Genomic DNA, 15616 nt, shown 5'->3' with positions numbered 1-15616 from the left:
TACAGACACACACCCAGCTAATTTTTGTAGTTTTGGTAGAGACAGGGTTTTACCATGTTGGCCAAGATGGTCTTGATCTCCTGACCTTGTGATCTGCCTGCCTTGGCCTCCCAAAGTGCTGGGATTACAGGTGTGAACCACTGTGCCCGGCCTCTAACTTTATAATTTAATAGACATTTATTAAATATTTAGTGTACATTGGATTTGGTAAGATCAGATAAGTAAAATGTAAAAATAATAGGAACTAAAAAGTTTGATCTTTGTTTTTGTTTTTTTTTTTTTGAGACAAGGTCTTGCTTTTAAACTGGAGTGCAGTGGTGTGATCACAGCTCACCACAGCCTCCATCTCCCAGGCTTAACCCATCCTCCTACCTCAACCTCCTGAGTAATGGGGCCTACAGGCATGCATCACCACATCTGGCTAATTTTTTTAATTTTTTACAGATGAAGTCTCACCATGTTTTCCAGGCTGGTCTCGAACGTCTCAGCTTAGGCAGTCTTCCCACTTTGGCCTCCCAAATTGCTGGGATTACAGGTGTGAACCACTGGACCCAGCTGATCTTTGAAAAGATAAAAATTAATAAATAGTTGGCCTAATTGATATAAAGAAGATAGAAATAGAAAACATTGTTTTAAAGAGATGATATATACATAGTTATACTACCAATATATCTGAAATAGCTGACTACAAAAAATAACCGCACTGGCCTGGCACAGTGGCACGTGCCTATAATCCCAGCACTTTGGGAGACCAAGGAGGGTGGATCACTTGAGGCCAGGAGTTTGAGACCAGCCTGACCAACATGGTGAAACTTCATCTCTACTAAAAGTAGAAAAATTAGCTGCGCATGGTGGCACATGCCTGTAATCCCAGCTGCTTGGCTACTTGGGTAGCTGAGGCATGAAAATCACTTGAACCTGGGAGGCAGAGGTTGCAGTGAGCTGAGATCACACCGTTGCACTCCAGCCTGAGCAACAGGGCAAGACTCTATCTCAAAAAATATGAAAACAAAAAACTGCCCAAATGAGGTCAACATAAAGCACTGAAATAATATTAGGATAAAATAATAGATGTTAAAAAAAAAAAAAAAAAAGAACTGACTCCCTAATGGGGTCACAGTAGAATTTTTTAAAGTTGAAGTACATTAAAACCTGTATGTTGCATTCAGTTATTTTTTAAAACTTAGAACAAGGAATCCTACTACCTAAGCGTATTTCATGGAATAAATTGGTTATCATCCAAAAACCTGACTCTAAAAAGCAAGATGGGCCGTGCACAGTGGTTCACGCCTGTGATCCCAGCACTTTGGGAGGCCAAGGCGGGAGGATCACGAGGTCGGGAATTTGAGACCAGCCTGGCCAATGTGGTGAAACTCTGTCTCTACTAAAAATACAAACAAAATTAGCTGGGTGTGGTGGCCTGTGCCTGTAGTCCCAGCTACATGGGAGACTGAGGCAGAAGAATCACTTGAGCCTGGGAGGCGGAGGTTACGGTGAGGTGAGATTACGCCACTGCACTCCAACCTGGGTGACAGAGTGAGACTGTGTCTCAAAAAACAAAAAAAAGGGGAAGATGTTTGTCAAATATTGCTTGTTAGTATTGGTATAAAATTACATACTAACTAAAATCTTAGCCAACAATCAGTTGAACCAAGGGATTGTGAAACCTGACTTTTTTTTCCTTTTTGACTCTCCCATTAACAAGCAATGTACCCTTAAACAAATCATCTAGGCTTTATTGGCCTTAAGGGTTTTTGTTTGTTTTGCATTTTGTCTCTTCTGTGTGTTGGGTGTTTTTGTTTTTTTTTTTAATCTACAAAGATACTAGATATTCTTTTCTAGCCCTAAAATTATTTCTTTAGCAGGAAAACTGCATACTATTAAATAGAAGAATTATACATTGTGTCCAAATAGTATTTATTCCCAAGAATGCAAGTCAGTGTAACAAACAAAAATTAATAGTTGGCTGGACGCGGTGGCTCAAGCCTGTAATCTCAGCACTCTGGGAGGCCGAGACGGGCAGATCACAAGGTCAGAAGATTGAGACCATCCTGGCTAACACAGTGAAACCCTGTCTCTACTAAAAAATACAAAAAGACTAGCGAGCGAGGTAGCGGGCGCCTATAGTCCCAGCTACTCAGGAGGCTGAGGTAGGAGAATGGCGTAAACCCGGGAGGCGGAGCTTGCAGTGAGCTGAGATCCGGCCACTGCACTCCAGCCTGGGCAACAGAGCGAGACTCCGTCTCAAAAAAAAAAAAGAAAAAAAAAGAAAAAGAAAAATTAATAGTCTATTATAGCAGTAAGAAAAACTAATATAATAAAAATTAGTAGTTTCTGAGAGGAGTGATTATCCAAATTATATTAAATACACTCTTAAACTGGAATAAGCATTTTTGATTAAAAGTACACATTTATTAATTGTTTACTTTCTGAAGAAATGAATATAGTTATGTGGTTCAGAATTCAGAGACACACTATGAGTATGCAGGTTGAATATCCCTTTGAACTGCTTGGGACCAGAAGTGTTTTGGATTTTGGACTTTTTCACATTTGGGAATATTTGCATTATACTTATCCTAAATCTGAAAGTCCAAAACCTGAAATGCCCAATGAGCATTTCCTTTGAGCATCATGTCGGCACACAAAATTTTGGATTTTGTAGTGTTTTGGATTTCAGATTTTTGGATTTCGAGTGTTCAACCTGTATGGTGAAAAATATCCTCCTTCCCCTTTCCCCTCATCACTTAGTTTACTTTCCCTGAAGCAATCAATTTTAGTTTCAAAACCAAGAGCCAAGAAACCAGAGCCACTGTTGTCTCAGGGTAAAATCTGTAGGCATTTGTGAATACTCTTGTTGAGTGTTTCATCCAGGTGCAGTGGCTCATACCTATAATCCCAACCCTTTGGGAGCCTGAGGCAGGAGGATCACTTGAGCTCAGAAGTTCAAGACCAGCCTGGGCACCATAGTGAGACCTACCTAGTCCCTATAAAAAATCAGGTGGTGTGCCCCTGTGGTCCCAGCTGCTCATGTGGCTAAAGCAGGAGGACTTCTTGAGCCCAAGAGGTTGAGGTTTCAATGAGCCATATTCACGCCACTACACTCCAGCTTGAGTGACAGAGCGAGACTCTGTCTCAAAAAAAAAAAGGAATATCTTTTATTGTTTACTCTAATTTTAACAAACATTCGTAGTGAGTGATACAAAAACAAATGAAGAAGTGACATAGTAAAGAAAGACAGAGAGATAAGTTATGTAAGGTGGCTGGATTATGGACATAGAAAATCTTTTAAAAAAATTATAAGTAAGGAAATTATATCAGCAAAATGACAGAATATGAGATAAAGCCAACAAAATTAAATTTCCTGTTTCTGAGAAAACAGCTAGAAAATTCATAATTAAAGAAGTCTCATTTACGGTAGTAATAAAGGATAGTTAGTGCTTGGGAATGAACTTGGTATGGAATACTTGACATTGATTCCAATAAAATTATAAAATCTTAAAGGAGAAACAAAGGAATAGTTGGAACAAATGGAGCTACAAACTCTCCCCTTGTTGGAAAGAGTCAAGCAAAGATGACAGTAGTCCCAAAGGTGGTGAGCAACACATCAAATGGAAAACCAAGTATAATTCCATCAGGAGAGTTTATAGAACTCGGTAAAGGCAAAATATATCAGGGAAAAGGAGTGGCCAAGAAATGCAAAAGTATATTCTAGGGAAAAAGGACAGTGATGGGAGATTTGCTTTACTAGGTTTCAGAATATATAATAGTTACAGATGAATTGATTAGAAAATCGAAATCAGTTGGAAACAACTGGAACTAATAATAGAGTTCTGTAAGGTGACTGAATACAAGTTTAACATATGGAAATTAGTAGCTTTTGGCCAAGCGCAGTGCATCACGCCTGTAATCCCAGCCCTTTGGGAGGCCAAGGTGGGCAGATCACTTGAGGTCAGGAATTTGAGACCCGCCTAGCCAACATGGAGAAACCCCGTCTCTATTAAAAAATACAAAAAATTAGCCAGGTGTGGTGACACGTGCCTGTAATCCTAGCTACTTGGGAGGCTGAGGTAGGAGAAACTCTTGAACCTGGGAGGTGGGGGTTGCGGTGGGCTAAGATTGTACTCTGGCCTGGGCAACAAGAGCGAAACTCTGTCTCAAAAGAAAAAAAAAAAAAAGGTCAAAGCAGAACGGGGGGTAAAATGAGTGTTCTCAGCTGATTCAGGTAGCAGAGCACCTAGGATAACAGACACTGGATACTTTGTTTCTTTTTTTTTTTTAATTAATATGAATAAAACTACTGTAAGTCTTTATGCAAACTGTTATGCCTATTCATACCCTGCTAAAACCAGAATACCTGGGTCAAAGGGAATTAGTATTTCTAATCATAATGCGTATTGCTAGATAGATATTTAGAAAGAGTATGTTAGCCAGGCACGGTGGCTCACACCTGTAATCCCAGCACTTTGGGAGGCCGAGGCGGGCAGATCACCTGAGGTCAGGAGTTCAAGACCAGCCTGGCTAACATGGTGAAACCCCGTCTCTACTAAAAATACAAAAAATTAGCCGTGTGTGGTGGCATGCGCCTGTAATCCCAGCTACTCGGGGGGCTGAGGCAGGAGAATTGCTTGAACCTGGGAGGTGGAGGTTGCAGTAAGCTGAGATTGTGCCATTGCGCTCCAGCCTGGGTGACATATCTCAAAAAAAAAAAAAAAAATGAAGAGTATGTTAATTTATAATGCCTCCAGTACTATATAAGTTTGTTTCCTTGTAACTCTAGTACTGAAGTGTATCATTTTAAATTTCTACTCAGAGATAGAGGTACCTCACATATTTGAATTTTTATTAATCATGCTTTTTCCATATGTGAGTTTATAATTTTATTTTCCATGTCTTCTGTAATATAATTGAACCACTTGTCCAGTGAAGTCTAGATCCTGGCTTATAATATCATATTTTATATATTCTAAGGTGCACATTTTATCACACTTTAATAACTCTAAAATCTGGATGTGTGTTATAGTGGGTGACATCTTACAATTATAATTGACAGCATTTTTTTTTCTTTGTTAGCAGATAAAACAATGGTTTGCCTTATCATCAACAAATAAGTAAATCTCTGTGTATTTTGAGTTTATTTTAAAACTTATTTTTTTCAAACTAATTATTGTCTAACCTATTATATTAAGTGTAAATAATCCATTTTTACCTCCCCTTGTTGAATAAACTCTAATGTTGTATACTGTATTAAGTTTAGAGTAAAACTCAGGCCCCCTATTATAGCCTGTAAGGCCCAGCATGGTCTGGCTCCTTTGCCTCTCTCTCCCCTCACTGGATACACTCTCATCTTCACTGTGCTCTGGCCTTCTTGCTGTTCTTCAAACACAAGTACATTTTTGCCTCCAGGCCTTTGTACTTGTTCTGTCCCCTGGAATACTCTCATCTAGGTTCCTTCACTTCAGCTCTTCAAATGACTGATGACTTTTATCATTTATGTCTCAGCTCGAATTTTAATCCTTAGACAGACTTCCTTGACATTCTATCTGAAGTAACCCCCATCACATCATCCTGTTTACTTCCTTCAGGGCACTTAGGACAATAGAAGATACCTCGTTTCATTTGCCTCCTTATTCTTCCCACACCCAGAATATAAACTCGATAAGAACATGACTTGTTGACTGTGGTGTCAACAATGGTATGTTCCTGGCATGTAGTCATCACACCTTTCACATTGGTTGAATAAACATTTAATACATAGTTGGATTTAGTTTTTACTCTTCATTTCTTCATTTTATTCCACTGAGTTACATTTTTCTTTCTGCATTACTTTCTTGTTGTTTTATTTATTGTTTCTTTTCTTTTTCTTTTTTTTTTTTCTGAGACGGAGTCTTGCTCTATTGCCCAGGCTGGAGTGCAGTGGCTCAAACTCGGCTCACTGCAATCTCTGCCTCCTGGGTTCAAGTGATTCTCCTGCTTCAGCCTCTTGAATAGGTGGGACTATAGGCGCCCACCACCGCATCTGACTAATTTTTGTATTTTTAGTAGACACGGGGTTTCACTATGTTGACCAAGCTGGTCTCAAACTCCTGACCTCGGCCTCCCAAAGTGCTGGGATTACAGGCGTGAGCCACCGCACCCAGCTATTTATTGTTTCAATATAGTTTCACATACCTAGTAAGACTAGTTATTCCCCTTTGTGGCAGTTGTTTTTCAACACATTCTCTGATATTTGTAACTATTTATTCATCCATGTATATTCTTGAATAATTTGTAAAGGTCCCAAAAAGTCCCTGTTGGATTATAATTATAATTAGAAGTGAATTAACAGTTAGCATTTCCCTCTTGTTTATTCATTTCTTCTTTTGAAACTTACGTTACTTTTATTTACTTTTTATTTTTTGGAGACAGAGCCTCACTTCGTCACCCAGACTCCAGTGAACTCTAGATCCTGGCTTATATTATCATATTTTATATATGCTAAGGTGCACATTTTATCATACTTTAATAACTCTAAAATCTGAGATCACACCACTGCACACTGGGCGACAAGAGTGAGATTGCATCTCAAAAAAAAGAAAAAAAATGAAGAGCATGTTAATTTATAATGCCTCCAGTACTATATAAGTTTGTTATGTAATTTGGAATCTCACTCTTGTCGCCCAGAGTGCAGTGATGTGATCTCAGCTCACTGCAACCTAACCTTGAGGTTAGGAGTTCGAGACCAGCTTGGTGCCACATGGTGAAACTCTGTCTCTACTAAAAATGCAAAAAAATTAGCCAGGAGTGGTGATGGGTGCCTGTAGTCCCAGCTACTGAGGAGGCTGAAGCTGGATAATCACTTGAACCCAGGAGGTGGAGGTTGCAATGAGCCGAGATTGTGCCACTGCACTCCAGCCTGGGTGACAGAGTGAGACCCCAAAAAATAAAAATTAATAAAAATTAAAAGTAATCACACTCTATATATAGTTCTAAAACTTTCCTTTTCATCATTTAAGTTCTGGAGCTTTTTCCACATGCATTTTTTTTTATGGTGTGTGATTTTCTATAATATGAATGTATTCATATCTTCATCTTTGATTCATCATGCTGCTTGTGTGAAGGGGTGGCCTACCCCTCCACACCTGTGGGCATTTCTCGTTAGGTAGAACGAGAGACTTGAGAAAAGAAATGAGACACAGAGACAAAGTACAGAGAAAGAAAAAATGGGCCCAGGGGATGGCGCTCAGCATACAGAGGACCCACGCGGGCACTGGTCTCTGAGTTCCCTTAGTATTTATTGGTAATTATCTTTACCATCTTAAAGAAAAGGAAGTGGCAGGATAATAGGATTATTATAGGGAGAAAGCAGTAAGACATATGAATAAAGATCTCTGTGACATGAATAAGTTTAAGGAAAAGTACTGTGCCTTGATATGCATATGTAAACATCTCCATAAACCTTTTTAGTGCATAAAGAGCAGCATTGCACTAGCAAGTCCCGCCTTTCGCCCTAAGGCGGTTTTCTCTTTTCTCAGTAAACAGAACATACAATCGGGTTTTATACCGAGATGTTCCATCGCCCAGGGACGGGCAGGAGACAGATGCTTTTCTCTATCTCAACTGCCAGCAACCGCCAAGAGGCCTTCTTTCCTCTGGTACAGGTCCTCCTCAGCACAGACCCTTCACGGGTGTCAGGCTGGGGGACGATCAGGTCTTTCCCTTCCCACGAGGCCATATTTCAGACTTTCACATGGGGAGAAACCTTGGACAATAGCTAGGTTTTCTAGGCAGAGGTCTAGAAGTGTGCGAGTCCCTGGGTACTTGAGATTAAGAGAATGGTGATGGCTTTTAACCAACAAGCTGCCTTCAGGCACTTGTTTAACAAAGCACACCCTGCACAGCCCAAAATCCTTTAAACCTTGAGTCACCATAGCACATGTCTCTTGCAAGGACAAGGTTGGGGGCAGGGTCACAGATTAACAGCATCTCAAATACAGAACAAAATGGAGTCTCTTATGTCTGCTTCTTTCTATATAGACACAGTAACAAGCTGATCTCTTTCTTTTCCCCACACTTGTGGGCATCTATGTTTTTCCCAATTTCTTGCTATTGCAAAGGATGCTGCAATGACATCCTTCCATGTGCATCTATATGCACATATGTTAATTCCCATAGTACAGATTTCTCAATTGGAATTGCTGCTTTAATAAGGGTATGTGTTTTTTAAATGAATAGATACTGCCGAATTGCCTCCAAACAAAGGCTTTGCTTTTGATACTTGTACTAATGGAATGTAATAAGAATGTATCTGTTTACCTGTAACCTCACCGACTTTTGAATATTAGAATATTAAGAATATTTTCACGCTGGGTGCAGTGGCTCACGCTTGTAATCCCAATACTTTGAGAGGCCAAAGCAGGAGGATCGCTTAAACCCTGGAGTTTGAGACCAGCCTGGGCAGCATAGTGAGACTTTGTCTCTACAAAAAAATTAACCTGGCTGGGTGCAGTGGCCCACGCCCGTAATCCCAACACTTAGGGAGACCAAAGCAGGCAGATCACTTGAGGTCAGGAGTTGGAGACCAGCCTGGCTAACATGGTGAAACCTTGTCTCTACTAAAAGTACAAAAATTAGCTGGGCCATGGTGCGGGACATCTGTAATCCCAGCTGCTCAGGAGGCTGAGGCGGGAGAATCACTTGAACCTGGGAGGTGGAGGTTGCAACGGCCTGAGATCATGCCACTGCACTCCAGCCTGGGTGACAGAGACCCTGTATCAAAACAAACACAATAACAACAAAGAAAATTAGCCTGGGGTGGTAGCATGCCTCTATGATTCTCAGCTACTTGGGAGGCTGAGATTGAAGGATTGCTTGAGCCTAGGAGATCAAGGCTGCAGTGAGCTATGATTACACCACTGCACTCCAGCCTGCATGACAGACCAAGACCTTGTCTCAAAAATAAGATAAGAATATTTTCAAATGTTTGCCAATCTGATGGGTGAAAAAATGCAAATTCATTGTTTTCACTAGAGTTTCCCTGAATAGTAGTGAGGCTGCATATCTTTGGTATTTGGAAATGTCTATGATATTTGTCCACTTATCAAATGGCTCATTTGTTTTGTTTGTAAGTTGGATTCTTTCCTAATTGTATGGATATTCTTTTTTTTGTTATATTTATTGCAAATATTTTCTCCTAGTCCATTGGTCTTTTTACTTTATGTAGATACATCTGGAAGTTGTTTTCTTCATAACTCCCAAGGTATGAAAATATTCTCCAATAGTTCTGCTGGTTTTTTTCCTTTGGAGAAAACCATTTTTATTATCATCACCACCCAGCTTATTTGTGCTGGGTTATGTACCAGTGGCAAGATCTTCTAACGAACATCTGCATAACATTTCTTTTATGTTTTAAAAGATGAAAATAACTGTACAAGGTTAAGTACAAAAGTACACAAGATAACAGACACAAAAAAAATGCATGTATGAGATTTCATTCTACCTACAGCATTTTATGTTAAAAAGTAGAATTCATGAACCAAAAAATATTGTCCTTCTATAGTCCTGTCAGGTTTAGTGGAAGTGAGTTTAACATGATTACAACACCTATATCACTGATCTGATATTTATGGAAAAAATCTTATTTTTCAATAAATTAAAGCCAATGCAAATGGGAATAGCATTTCAGTTTTTTGGTGTTTTTCTTTTTTTTTAACTTTTATTTTGAGACAGAGTCTTACTCTGTTGCCCAGGATGGAGTGCAGTGGCATGATCTTGGCTCACTGTGACCTCTGCCTCCCAGGTTCAAGCAATTCTTGTGGCTCAGCCACCAAGCCACCCAGGGTTTCACCATGTTGGCCAGAGTGGTCTCAAACTCCTGGCCTCAAGTGATCCACCTGCCTCGGCCTCCCAAAGTGCTGGGATTACAGGCGTGAGTCACCGCGCCCAGCCACGTTTCAGCTTTATAAGATAGAGATATGAACATGGATGGTGGTGATGGTTGCACATTATGAACGTTATCGAATGCTACTGAATTGTACACTTAAAAAATGGCTATGATGGTAAATTTTATGTTATGTGTATTTTACCACAGCTTAAAAAAAAGAGAGGAAGAAAAGCCAGTGCAACAAACTGGAACACTAGCTCTTTGGGAACAAGGACCTGACATCAGAACAAGAAGGCTATAAGTTCCCAAATCTTAAAAGTATGATCTTTTTTAAACTGCGTTCATTTCTTACGTTGAAGAGTGAAACCCAATCCCATTCCTCTTTGTGTGTGGGTTTGTGATCTTGCCTTTTCATATTGAGCATCTACATTTCTAAATACAGTACTTCCTATTGCTTCACAGTCCTCTAAGTTTCTTCATCAGCTGAGCTACATCCAGCTTCATCGTCACTCTTAATACCCGCTAATTTCCTATATATGACATTTTGGTCCTTGTTTCCCAAAGTCATAGTTCAGCAGATGGGGAGTTTGCCCAGTTTTTCTTGCCTTGATTTTTTTCCTCTTGTTCAGCAAATTTCACTGGATTTCTAGCTGCTGTGTCATAATCCCTTGGTATAGCTGTTCCATCTCTGCCAAAGCTGTTGCTTGCAGGGCTCTCATTTGAGCTGCCATAGCTATCTGAGTTATTGGCATTCCTGATGCCAACAGGGCAGCAACATTGAGAACAAAATCTCTAGTAACTGGAGCTATTTCTTGTTTTTGTTTTTCAACAATATCTTTTTCTTTTAAAAACTTTTTCTGTAACACCCATCCCAACTATTTCTTTTTCTTGCTGTTCTTGTAATTTCTTTGCCTATTCCATCCTCCCAGCTAAAACTCTTATGCATCCATTGCTGTGCCTTTACCTCTGAAGAGAGATGAACTAGAAATCTGGCTTAAACTTCTGGTAAATCTTCTTAGTTTCTCAATGCTCTTCTTTCTCTCTTGTCTTCTGCTTCCTGTACTACTTCTGCTGCTTTCCTATGCGTGTCATATTTATTTATTTACTTATTTTTCACACACAACACAGATGTAGTTTTTATCTTGAACAGGAGCAAGATCTGATCCATGGTTTTCTTTCTTTTTTTTTTTTTTTTTTCCTTTTTGGAGACGGAGTCTCACTCTGTTGGCCAGGCTGGAGTGCAGTGGTGCGACCTCAGCTCACTGAAACCCCCACCTTCTGGGTTCGAGTGATTCTCCTGCCTCAGCTTCCCAAGTAGCTGGGACCACAGACGTGCACCACCACACCTGGCTAATTTTTGTGTTTTTAGTGGAGACAGGGTTTCGCCATGTTGACCAGGCTGGTCTCAAACTCCTGAACCTCAGGTGATCTGCCTGACTTGGCCTCCCAAAGTGCTGAGATTACAGGTGTGAAGCACCGTGTCCAGCCCATGGTTTTCTTTTCCTTCTCCTAGATCATGATTGTTCTTCTCTCTGCTTCTGGATTGAGACTACTTCTTTTCCCTCTTTCTACTATGATGATGCCTTTCACGAGACCTGTATCTTGAGTGGACTTCTGCTTCCTGACGACTTTGTTTGTGTTTGTGTCTGTCCTCATCATTTTCAGATGAATTTATTTATTTATTGAGATAGCATGTCATTCTGTTGCCCAGGCTGGAGTGCAGTGGCATGATCACAGCTCACTGTAACCTCTGTTCCCCCGGCTCAAGATTCTCACCACAGCCTCCTGAGTAGCTGGAATCACAGGCACACACCACCACACCTGGCTAACTTCTGTGTTTTTTGTAGAGACAGGGCTTTGCAATGTTGCTCAAGCTGGTCTCAAACTTGTGAGCCCAAGCAATTTGCCCACCTTGGCCTCCCAAAGTACTGGGACTACAGACGTGAGTTACTGCATCCAGCCCATTTTCAGATGAATTTAGTCCCTCTCTTCCTTTATCAGAATAGTGTTCTTTGTCATTAGGCTCCTCAGAAGTGTATTTCTTAGAGGAATTGTTGTAGGATTCCTGTCTCCTTGCCTTATCATGAAATAGGCTTATTATTTTCCTACCTGAGTCTGCAGTGTCTTCAGTTCAGCCTTTTTGCCCATCAGCATGCTCTTTGTGTTTTCGTCCTTCATTTTCTTTCTCGTTTTCTTTCTCTTGACCTTGATTGTGATCTTGAATAATAATATTTTGAGTAAGAAAAACCGATGTATCCGACAGTTCTTCTTTTTCCCCCACCATCTGGGGATGTCTTTTTCTGGGGCTAGTCCATCTTGTCCTGGATAACTACCCTATCTTGAGAACCCAGTCTTAATTTCATTAAACATCTTTAATGAAGACAGCCTTTTGGCACAGTGCTGCTGCAAAATGTGGTCTGGCTCTCCTCACATGTTCTCTGGCTGCCACAGTTCAGAGCTCCGGCCACTAGGGTGGCACCTCCACTTGCCACTTTTAGCAGTACCAGCCACCTCAAAGCTTTGCCACAGACTGAATAGCTCCTTCTGGGGGCCTGGATGGCACCCAGGGGATCTGCCATTGCTTTTTTAATTTATTTTTTACATTTAGCTCATTAATATCTGTTAGATATTTTTATGTCTGCATTGAAATAGGTAACTTTATTTTTCCCCCAAAGGGTAACTGTTCTAACATTATCAGTTAGCTTGTCTTTTCCCCACCAACTTAAAATATAACTCTTAGTTTAAAAATTGCATGTTATAAACGTGTTTCAGTAATTTATATTCTGCCCCACTGATCTATATTCCCATGTTAGAATTATACTTTTATTTTATTTTTAAAATTTATTTAGAGACAAGATCTTGCTATGTCACTCTGGCTGGAATGCAGTGGTGCAATGATAATTCATTGCAACCTTGAATTCCTGGGCTCAAGCAATACTCCCACCTCAGCCTTCGAAGCAGCTGGGACTGCAGGTGTGTGCCACTGTGCCTGGCTAATTTTTTTATTTTTATTTTTTTGTAGAGACGATGTTTTGCTATGTTGCCCAGGCTGGTCTCAAACTCCTGGGCTCAAGGGATCCTTCTGTCTTGGCCGCCCAAAGTGTTGGGATTATAGGCGTGAGCCACCGCACCCAGCCTTAGTATTATACTATTTTAGTTAACAAAGCTTTACAATGAATTTTGATACCTAGAAAGACAAGTCATTCCTTATTATCGCTGTTTTTCCAAATTTTTTTGGCAGGGTAGTCTTTCACATTTAATTTTCCGTAAGAACTTTAGTCTGTCAAATTTCATTTTCTGAAGTCCTACTGGGGACTTCCATACTTCTAAATTCATTTTTTTCCTTTAAAACTGTAGAAAGTGAATTTTAAAACACACACACATACAAGGACAGAGAGTACAGGAAAGGAGACAATAGCAATGAAATTTTTGAAAGCAGACAGGAATATGAATGCCTGGTAATTGACTTGGAAAGCCACATCCCAGCCAACAATAGGGAAAGCTGACAGGCAAGCCGATAGAACTCTCAAAAGGCACAGAGCTGGCAGCATAGAGTCTCACTGGGGTGTGGGTCTGGAGCAGACAGGGAAAGCTGTCTGAGAACCAGTTAGCTCCCTAAGTCCTTTTCCCAATTCCAGTTCTCTAGTTAATTGCCCTTTCCCCAGCACAAGACTGCAGATTTATTCCCTGAGAGTGAAAGAAAGTGTCTCTGGCTTAGGCGACAAAAGGTGTGCTTGAAGGTACAAGTCGGGGATTAAATGATCATATGGATTCTGATTGTCGAATACTAATTTGCCAGCCCACTCAGCTCCCACGTATCTAGCAGCCAGTCTTTTATTCTCCAGGCAGGAGATTGTAAGATTCTGTCTCATGTGTCCATGTGAAGAGACCACCAAACAGGCTTTGTGTGAGCAACAAGGCTGTTTATTTCAACTGGGTGCAGGTGGGCTGAGTTCGAAAAGAGAGTCAGCAAAGGCTGGTGGATTATTATTAGTTCTTACAGGTTTGGGGACAGGCGGTGGAGTTAGGAGCAATGTTTTGCAGGCAGTGGGTGGATCTCACAAAGTACGTTCTCAAGGGTGGGGAGAATTACAAAGAACCTTCTTAAGGGTGGGGGAGATTACAAAGAACCTTCTTAAGGGTGGGGGAGATTACAAAGAACCTTCTCAAGGGTGGGGGAGATTACAAAGTACATTGATCAGTTAGGTTGGGGCAGAAATAAATCACAATGGTGGAATGTCATCAGTGAAGGCTATTTTCACTTATTTTGTGGATCTTCAGTTGCTTCAGGCCATCTGGATGCATACCTGCGGGTCACAGGGGATATGATGGCTTAGCGTGGGCTCAAAGGCCTGACATTCCTGTCTTCTTATATTAATAACAAAAATAAAACAAAATAGTGGTAAAGTGTTGGGGCAGTGAAAATTTTTGGGGGTGGTATGGAGAGATAATGGGCAATGTTTCTCAGGGCTGCTTCGGAGTGGGATTAGGGGCGGCGTGGGATCCTAGAGTGGGAGAGATTGAGCTAAAGGAAGATTTTGTGGTAAGGGGTGATATTGTGGGGTTGTTAGAAGGAGCATTTGTCATATAGAATTATTGGTGATGGCCTGGATGCAGTTTTGTATGAATTGAGAAACTAAACGAAAGATATAAGGTCCAAATAAAAGAAGGAGAAAAACGGGTATTAAAGGACTAAGAATTGGGAGTACCCAGGATGTCCAATTAGGGAGTGTCCAAGTGGGGTTCAACATTATTGTTTGCTTGGTTGGTGAGTTTTTGGGCTCTGTCCTTGAGTTTTTTTATGTTGTTATATACTAGGCCAGATTGATTTAGGTAACGACAACATTCTTCATTTAAAAATATACAAAGTTTTGGCCAGTCGCGGTGGCTCATGCCTCTAGTCCCAGCACTTTGGGAGGCCAAGACGGGCGGATCACGAGGTCAGGAGATTGAGACCATCCTGGCTAACACAGTGAAACCCCGTCTCCACTAAAAATACAAAAAATGCTCCAGGTGTGGTGTTGGGCACCTGTAGTCCCAGCTACTCTGGAGGCTGAGGTAGGAGAATGGCGTAAGCCCGGGAGGCAGAGCTTGCAGTGAGCCGAAATCATGCCACTGAACTCCAGCCTGGGCGACAGAGCGAGACTCCGTCTCAAAAAAAAAAAAAAAAAGTATATATGTATCTACACACACACACATACAAAGTCTTTTTTTTTTTTTTTTTTTTAAGCAGCGAGTAAGTCAGGGCCTCGGCGATTTTGGAGGAAAGAAAAATGCAAAGCCAGCAACTGTTCGTTAAAGAAGGATTAAAAACGGCTAGGAGAGAGTGAGATTGATAGTATGGTGGAGATAACTGGGGAGAGGTAAAGGGTGGCATAAGAACAGGAACCAGAATAAGAGTGAGTATAAAAGTAAAGAATAGAATTTCATCAGGGTGGAAGTATTGGAGGGTGCCCTGCCACCAAAGATCATCTATCTACTCCAAGAGGGAGTCAAGGGTGGCGGTTTGGGGATGGCACCGGGAGATATCAGCTGTGATGTCTTGGAGAAACAGTGTAAACTGGCAGTGTAAACAAGAGCAGGTCATTTATGAGTAGTTGAGAATGGTAAATAGGAGTATGACTAGACAGAATATAGTAGGGATGACAGGTTTTTGGGGCACAGTCCAAGTAGTGGGGGTGACTGCATAAAGCCCTGTTGCAAAGAGTAGGGTAAGGATGGATAGACCTAACAGAATGAAGGGATGTATTAGGCTCA

The 15616-nt window shown here is 40.9% G+C and overlaps 1 protein-coding gene, 1 long non-coding RNA gene and 1 pseudogene across 10 annotated transcripts in view; 1 reads left to right on the top strand and 2 right to left on the bottom strand.

The window, feature by feature from the left end:
• The window catches only part of AP3S2 (adaptor related protein complex 3 subunit sigma 2), a 61070-nt gene that overhangs the window by 7440 nt on the left and 38014 nt on the right, over window positions 1-15616 (top strand).
• The window catches only part of LOC144330104 (uncharacterized), a 49973-nt gene that overhangs the window by 7457 nt on the left and 26900 nt on the right, over window positions 1-15616 (bottom strand). The window lies entirely within an intron of this gene.
• LOC144330100 (arginine/serine-rich coiled-coil protein 2 pseudogene) lies at window positions 10068-10926 on the bottom strand (annotated as a pseudogene).

The sequence above is a fragment of the Macaca mulatta genome, chromosome 7, assembly GCF_049350105.2.
Source record: "Macaca mulatta isolate MMU2019108-1 chromosome 7, T2T-MMU8v2.0, whole genome shotgun sequence".
Taxonomy (NCBI): domain Eukaryota; kingdom Metazoa; phylum Chordata; class Mammalia; order Primates; family Cercopithecidae; genus Macaca; species Macaca mulatta.
The sequence above is the reverse complement of the archived record's forward strand: the minus strand, read 5'-3'. Positions and strand labels throughout refer to the sequence as shown.